Genomic DNA, 9203 nt, shown 5'->3' on the forward strand with positions numbered 1-9203 from the left:
AGTCCTGGATCCCTTATTCAAGCACAATTCCCATGGACTTCAACAAGTTGGCCAAGACAGGATACTGGGCTAGATGGACCTTTGATCTGACCCAGTATGGCCGTTCTTATGGTCTTATAAGTAAGGAGTGAAGACTAGGATACTGATTGGGGAGGAGGAGACATGTTCATATGCCAGTGAGATTTAGCGATGGAAAGGTCAGTGTGCTGCTGTTGTCCTTTGCAGAGAAATCGCAGCTCACCCATCCCCAGGAATTCCCTGAGGGCAGCGATACTGAGACTCATGGACTTTCTGAGCGATCCAGATGCACAGATGTTGTTTGGCTTCAGCACGCACAAGAGCCAAAATGGATCTAAGAGGTTCAGCTTTCATAGAATCATAGAAGGTTAGGGTTGGAAGAGACATCAGGAGGTCAACTAGACCAACCCCCTGCTCAAAGCAGGACCAATCCCAACTTAAATCATCCCAGCTAGGGCTTTGTCAAGCCAGACCTTAAAAACCTGTAAGGAAGGAGATTCCATCATGTCCCTAGGTAACCCATTCCAGTGCTTCATCACCCTCCTAGTGAAATAGTTTTTACTAATATCTAACCTAGACCTCCCCCATTGCAACATGAGACCACTGCTTCTTGTTCTGTCATCTGTCACCACTGAGAACAGTCTAGCTCCGTCCTCTTTGGAACCCCCTTCACATAGTTGAAGGCTGCTATCAAATCCCCCCTCACTCTTCTCTTCTGCAGACTAAATAAACCCAGTTCCCTCAGCCTCTCCTTGTAAGTCATGTGCCCCAGCCCCCTAATCATTTTTGTTGCTCTCCGCTGGACTCTCTCCAATTTGTCCACATCCTTTCTGTAGTGGGAGCTCCAAAACTGGATGCAATACTCCAGATGTGGCCTCACTAGTGCCGAATAGAGGGGAATAATCACTTTCCTCGATCTGCTGGCAATGCTTCTACTAATATGCCATTGGCCTTCTTGGCAACAAGGGCACACTGTTGACTCATATCCAGCTTCTCATTCACTGTAATCCTCAGGTCCTTTTCTGCAGAACTGCCACTTAGCCAGTTGGTCCCCAGCCTGTAGCAGTGCATGGCATTCTTCCATCCTAAGTGCAGGACTCTGCACTTGTCCTTGTTGAACCTCATCAGATTTCTTTTGGCCCAATCCTCCAATTTGTCTAGGTCACTCTGGAACCTATCCCTACCCTCCAGTGTATCTACCTCTCCCCCCAGCTTAGTGTCATCCGTAAACTTGCTGTGGGTGCAATCCATCCCATCATCCAGATCATTAATGAAGATGTTGTCCAAAACCAGCCCCAGGTCCGACCCCTGGGACACTCCACTTGATACCGGCTGCCAACTAGACATTGAGCCATTGATCACTACCCGCTGAGCCTGATTATGAGCTGGCTATGGGGTAGTTGAGGGAAATGTGGTCACCCGAGTGGTATAAAGCAAATGCAGTAGAAAGACCCTTCCATCACTGTGACGCTCTGTACCTCGGGGGAACACCCTACACCCCCATGTTCATCTTCATAAAATGATTGTGTGGTATCCAATGCAAAGTTTGTCATGTTGGGTGTCTTTGGAAGGCTCATGATACACTGAGCATGGTTGTTACAATAATATTATAGTAATGTTATAAGTTATAATTTCATGTATGTAGTTATGAGGCTGAAAATGTATCCTCATGGCTTAAAGCAAGCCCAGGAAAAATCTCCAAGAGCAGAGAGGCAGTTCACACCTCATCAGGGCAGGTATGGGACAAACCCAGCCCAGCCTCACAGCAACAAAAGAATCTGTTAGACTCTCGAGAGAGTAACCCCCCTTTCTTTGGTCAGTTTGGAACTGAGATGAGGTAATGCTCACCTGACTCTGAAGGGGGAGGGAGGAAGCCAAGAGGGAAGAAAGGACATGAGAAAAGGGAGAGACATTTGTCATGCTCTCACTCTCTCTCTTCCACCTACATCTACAGACACCACCACACCAAGCGACTGAAGCGCTGATCAAAGGGGAGAGCCTGGCTGAAGAGCACCCAGCCAGCCTGTGGTGAGAAGCATCTAAGTTTGCAAGGGCATTGAAAGTGTTAAGATCAGCTTAGAATGCATTTTGCTTTTATTTTATTTGACCAAATCTGACTTGTTATGTTTTGACTTATAATCACTTAAAATCTATCTTTATAGTTAATAAATCTATTTGTTTATTCTACCTGAAGCAGTGCGTTTGGTTTGAAGTATGAGAGAGACTCCCCTTGGGATAACAAGCCTGGTGCATATCAATTTCTTTGTTAAATTGATGAACTCATAGAAGTTTGCGGCATCCAGCGGGCATAACTGGACACTGCAAGACGGAGGTTCCTAGGGTTGTGTCTGGGACCGGAGATATTGGCTAGTGTCATTTGGTTGCACAGTCCAAGGAGCACCTTACATGCCAGAGGCTGTGCGTGAACAGCCCAGGAGTGGGGGTTCTTACAGCAGAGCAGGGTAAGGCTGCCTCCCAGAGTCAAGGATTGGAGTGACCTAGCAGATCACCGGTCCAGACAACACCAGAGGGGAACGTCACAGTCACATAACCAGTTAGGATCCTGCTAAGCTAGCTTGTAAGGAGGGGAGAAGAGTCCCTTAGGAACACAGGAAGCAGCAGAGTGTAGCTGGAGAGCACATTCGCCGCTACCAGCTTGACCAGAAGTTGCACAGTAGCATGACCATGCAGACTTTTCAGACAGTTTGCTCCAGTGTAACTACATGGTGAGACGTGCCCTAGATAGAGCAGGGGTGCTGTGTGCAGGGCCAAGTTGGCAGCTTACCAGGTGCCCAGGGGCTGTATTTTGACTAAAATGGAGCAAATTGAATCTTCCCTAATGATTAAAATGAGCTTATGGCCCACAGACACTGCAGGTTTTATCATGCATTGCTCGAGTGAATTAAAGGCTTGATCCAAAGTCAACAAGAAGACTCCCATTGACGGCAGCGGGCTTGGGATGAGCCCTAACTGTGTAATTTGTTATGTCCTTTGGCTTTCCCAAGGCTGGCTGGCTCAGCAGAAGAGTAGAAGGGGACAGTTCAGGAGTTTTAGTCTTGTGGAGCTCCTAAACTCTGCAGGGTTGAGTGTCTGTTCCCACGGAGCTCCTAACTTCTGCAATGGTGCAGCTCTGCTCCTGCAGTGCTTTGGAGCTCCACTGGATTGAAGCTCCCTGGTATTCTTCTCTCCTGAGCAGTCAGCTTTGGGAAGCCAGCTTGGGCAGTTGTCATCATGGATAGTTCTCGGAAAGCATCCATCCATGTGCAGCAGCAGTGAAAAAAGCGAACAGAATGTTGGGAACCATTAGGAAAGGGATAGATAACAAGACAGAAAATATTATAATGCCACTATACACATTCATGGTACACCCACATCTTGAATACTGCATGCAGTTCTGGTTGCCCCATTTCAAAATATATATATATTAGAATTGAAAAAGGTACAGTGAAGGGCAACAAAAATGATTAGGGGTATGGAACAGCTTCCGTATAATGAGAGATTAAAAAGACAGGGTTGGTTCTGCTTGAAAAAGAGACCATTAAGAGGATATATCAGAGAGGTCTATAAAATTATGAATGGTATGGAGAAAGTGAATAGGCAAGTTTTATTTACCCTTTCACATAACACATGACTAGGAGTCGCCCAATGGTATTCATAGGCAGCAGGTTTAAAACAAACATAAGGAAGTACTTTTTACACAACACACAATCAACCTGTGGAACTCATTGCCAGGGGATGTTGTGAAATCCAAAAGTATAACTGGATTTAAAAAAAGAATTAGGTAGGTTCATTGAGGATAGGTCCATCAATGGCTCTTAGAGAAGATGGTCAGGGATGCAACCCCATGCTCTGGGTCTCCGTGAACCTCTGACTGCTAGAAGCTGGGACTGGATGAGAGGAGGTGGATGTCTCGATAAATTGCCATGTTTTTTTCACTCCCTCTGAAACATCTGGCACTGGCCACTGTTGGAAGACAGGACACTAGGCTAGATGGACCATCGATCTGACTCAGTATGGCCATTCTTATGTTCTTACGGAGTACTCCATGTATCTGAAACCTTGATTGGATGATGGTTTTGATTACGCCCCAACGGTCTGTTCCAAAGCTTACTGATGTCCAGGGGACTCTTTCTATCGACTTCATTGGGCCTTGGATTAGTATTGAAAATCATCGCAAGCACTTCTTTAGGACTGTCTGAAGCCCTGCTTTGCACACTCAACTTATAGTCAACTCATTTAATGAACTAGGCATGATTAGAATTAGTGAGTGAATTGCTGAAAAGTTGTAGGGTCAGCGTTTTTCTCCCGGTCACAGTGGTGCAACTCCCATTAGCTTCAGTCGGAGTCTCTCTATTGTAACCAGGAGGAAAATTCGGCCCTTGTGTCAGATTTCCCCAAGAAATCAGAGACAAACCAGATTTTTCTTATCACTTCTGATCACAAAGTTAACACCACTAGGGAGGTGCAGGTTGCCTTGGAGAACTACGAGGGATAGACTTAGGCTATGTCTACATTACATGTCTTACTGCGGCACAGCTGTACCGCTGCCACCACGCCACTGGAAGGTCTCCCATGTAGCCGCACTATGTCAACGGGAGAGAGCTCATCCGTTGGCATAATTAAACCACCCCCAATGAGCAGCGGTAGCTATTTTGGTAGGAGGGCGTCTCCCACTGACGTAGCGCTGGCCACACCGGCGTTTCTGTTGGTGAAACTTACGTTGGTCAGGGGTGTGCTTTTTCACACCCTGGACCGCCCAAAGTTTTACTGACAAAAGGGCTAGTGTAGACAGAGCCATATCCTTTTCTGAATGGACTTCCAAACCCAAATAGGACTATGATTCTCCTGAAATCTAGCAGCACATCTACCCAGTTACTTATAACTAAATCCCTGCTCCATCTTCAGGCCCAGTGGCCAGCCAGTAACATGCTGTAGCTGAAACACAGCCTAGACCTGGGGAGAGAAATCCCATCATATTCAACTCCAGCGGAACATGGAGGGCGAAATGCTACAGTCAGTCATTCTGGATTTACACAGTACACCATAACCTTTTAAACAGGGCCGCCCAGAGGATTCAGGGGGCCTCGGGCAAAGAGGGGGAACAGACATAAAAAAAGGCGCCACCCGCTCTAGCGCTTGTACTCACTGGGCGGCGCTCCGAGTCTGCGGTGGCGGCGGGTCCTTCACTCGCTCCGCGTCTTCGGCAGCACTGAAGGACCCTCCGACGAAATGCCACCGAAGACCCAGAGCGACTGAAGGGCCCCCCGCTGCCGAAATGCCGCCGAAGACCCGGAGCGACTGAAGGGCCCCCCGCTGCCAAAATGCTGCCGAAGACCCGGAGTGACTGAAGGGCCCCCTGCTGCCGAAATGCTGCCAAAGACCCGGAGCGACTGAAGGGCCCCCCGCCGCCGAAATGCCACCGAAGACCTGGAGCGATTGAAGGGCCCGCACCTGAAGTGCCACCGAAGACCCGGACCGCTGCTGGGTGAGTAGCCAGGGAAGGGATTCTCGGCCAGGGCACACGGGGCCCCTGCAGGGCCCAGGGCCTGGGCCCCACTTGTCTCCCCTCCCCGCCCCCGGGCGGCCCTGCTTTTAAATATACAGGAACGGAGTCTCCACTGCTCCCAGTATCTGTGGGAGGGCTTAGGTCACAAAGGCACTTGCGGCAGCACTTGCGACTCTGGGACCAGTTCTATATTGACTGTGGTGCAGTTCAGAGCAGCCTTGGGCATGCTGAGCTGAGAATCTCTGGCCCAATTTGAATGCCCTACACGTATCAATAGTCATTCTGAGACCCTTTAATGCTTTCCATCTTCAAAGTGCTTTACAAACATTAACTAATGAACCTCCACAACACCTCTGTAGCTATGGATAGCTATTCTCCAACGAAGTGGGCATTCACCCACGAAAGCTTATGCTCCAATATATCTGTTAGTCTTAAAGGTGCCACAGGACTCTCTAATGCTGGGCTAGATTCACAGGAACGTGTCAGTATTTTCTTCATGCATGAGAAGGCATAAGGAGATGTAACTGCTTGTATTATATGAGAAGCCATGTGGGATCACCCTGAGGAAAACGTTTCAATTATTTTTGCCACTCCTTGCCTGGATGTAGTATTACAGTTGCACCTACTTCCAGTTCAGGGCGGTGCAACAAGTTACATTATTTCTTTATTAAGTGGAAGGATTTTGATATTGTTACTGGCGATCCCATCTTGAAGAGGACATGTGTATCCTGCACAACCTAACCAGGAATCCCACAGGAACGGCAATTTCTGAATGCTCTGAAAATCAGCCATAGACAGGTGATGAACAGTAATAATGAATAACTATTGAGTTTAAGCTTGTTGGGCGACAAGTGTCCAAACCCTTTGTATACTGATTGTCATAGGGTTGGAAAAGCCTGATGGTGCTTTAATGTTTACTCATGGGATGCCCTTGTAAGTACTTATTAGGTGCCATCGGAAAGACAACTGGTGATTGAAACATATAAAGCAGAACCCCTTTTTATGAACTAATTGGGGAATGAGGAGTTCATAAAATCACAAAGTTCATATAATTGAACTTTTAAAATTACAGTAAGTCTGGTGCATAAGTAGTAGTATGGTGCACGTCCCTGCTTTCTTCTTGTCCTTCAAACCAGTGACTTCCAATGCACTAAAGGTATTGGAATGTGAAAGGATGTTGACTTGTTCTTCATCCACATGAATTTTGTTGTGTGTGTTGTTTTTCAATTCCCCCCGTTGGGAATATAACTGGTTGTTCATAAGATCAGTTTTCATAACATCAAGGTTCTACTGTAGATGCTCATTATCTGGCTAAGGTAGAGATGATCAAAATTTGGAATTTCCATCTTGCAGGAAATGTCACCATTTGTTTTCATCCCAAAATGGAATGAAAAGCGGAAATTTTCCCACAAAATGGAAATTCAAAAATATTTCAATTTGGAAATATTGAAATGTTTCATTTTGATATTTCTGAAACATTTTGAGATTCATTTTGATTTGTTGGCATTACCTGAAATTCTTCATTTTGACTCATTTCAATTAAAAAAGTACATTTCCTCATGATGCATTGTCTTATAGTGATTGTACTCTGATAGCCCCATTGACCCCGATGGGCCAGGACCCAGGCTGAGTTATATCTCGCATAGTGCACCCAGAGTCACGTGTCTCCCGTTGTGCACCACACAAAGCAGTCAGCGTGAAATCAGCACATTGCCTTATGGGAGATGTAGTCTTCCAGACAGCCTGGCCCATATGAGAGAATACAACTCTCATAAGGCAATGTACCATGATAGGAAAATACAATTTAATGGTGTGTTGAACTGTTTTCATTGAAACATTTCAAGTTAGTTAAAAAAAAAAAAGAAATATTCCAATTTGAATTGAGTCAACCTAAATTAAAATATTTCATTTTGATTTTCTTGATGAAAAATCACAATTTTTTTTTTTAGCCAAATCAAATTTTTTGTGCGGAAAATGTGGATTTTGTAGATGTATTTCTATCAGAAAATCATTTTGCTCTAGTCTAAGGTATTTATACAGCCGCCATCATCAAGTATCTGTGCAGCTTACCAACTTTTAATGTTTATCCTCACAATACCCCAGGAAGTAGGAAAGTGGCATTATCCCCAATTTACAGAGGGAGAGTTGAGGCAGAGGCTGTGGCTATGTCTACACCGCAATAAAAAACCTGCAGCACTGAGTATCAGAGCCTGGGTGAGCTGACTTGGGCTCAAAATAGCAGTGTACAAGTTCAGTCATGGAGACCTGCTCCCTTTGCAGCACCTCAAAGCTTGGGTTCCAACCTGAGCCCAAACATCTACATTGCAATTTTATAGCCCCCGAGCTGGGGCCAGCTCGGGCCTTTTTATTGCCACGTAGACATAACATAAGAACATAAGAAAGGCTGTACCGGGTCAGACCAAAGGTCCATCTAGCCCAGTATCCTGTCTACCGACAGTGGCCAATGCCAGGTGCCCCAGAGGGAGTGAACCTAACAGGCAATGATCAAGTGATCTCTCTCCTGCCATCCATCTCCATCCTCTGACAGACAGAGGCTAGGGACACCATTCCTTACATAGTCTGTATGACTTGCCCAGGGTCACCCAAGAAGTCCGTGGTAGAGCAGGGAATGGAACCCAACTCTGCAGAGTCCCCAGTTAGTGCCCTGACCACTGGGACATCCTCTCAGTAAGTTGAAACCACCTATCTTCAGAAATAGCATACATGTTATTCCTTAATGGCTGGCCCAGAGGGCTTTTCCATTCCCTCTAAAGAGCCTAAAATCAGAGCTCTTAAAGGTGTGTTCAGTGATGTGCCGAGTTATCATGCTCACCAAGGCCCAGAGTCAGCCTGCTGCTTAAGTACATGCTTAACTTTAAGCATATGAAGAACAGGAGTACTTGTGGCACCTTAGAGACTAACAAATTTATTAGATTTGTTAAATAAATTTGTTAGTCTCTAAGGTGCCACAAGTACTCCTGTTCTTTTTGCGGATACAGACTAACACGGCTGCTACTCTGAAACCTGTCTTTAAGCATATGAGTATCCCCCATTGAGGGCAATGGGATTATTCATGTGCTTAAAATTAGGCACTTGCATAAGGGCTTTGCTGAGTCAGGGCCTAAGAGCCCAACTCTGTCACTCTCACTCTCTCTGTTCTACAAGCAGCTCCATTTCAATCAATGGGAAGACTGACGGAACATGGAGCTATTCAGCCCATTAACTTCACTGGGGCACTCCTGGAGTAAGATGCTGCATAGTGTGTGCAATATTAGTCCCAAGTAAATTATTCTAAGGGCACCGTGAGCACGAGGAGTGACTTCACTATAAAGTAATCGCTGGGAGTTACTGTTTCCATTTCTGGAAAAGGAAAATTAATAAAATTCCCCCAAATCTTATCCCAAGGAGAGATTTTGTCCTTAAAAGGGAGAAGTGCCAGAGACTCCATCAAATCCACTAGGGACTTTGGTATTGCTATTGATGTTACATGGAAGCCACTTAGATAATATGGTGATAGGTGGCAGTATAAAAGCCTAAGATAGACTGATAGAGAGTGGGGAGGTTTGACTATATCAGGGATCGGCAACCTGTGGCCCATGGCCCATCAGGGAAATCCGCTGGCGGGCTGGGACAGGTTGTTTACCTGCGGCGTCTGCAGGTTCGGCCGATCGCAGCTCCC

Source organism: Trachemys scripta, chromosome 1, assembly GCF_013100865.1.
Source record: "Trachemys scripta elegans isolate TJP31775 chromosome 1, CAS_Tse_1.0, whole genome shotgun sequence".
NCBI classification, from domain to species: Eukaryota; Metazoa; Chordata; order Testudines; family Emydidae; genus Trachemys; species Trachemys scripta.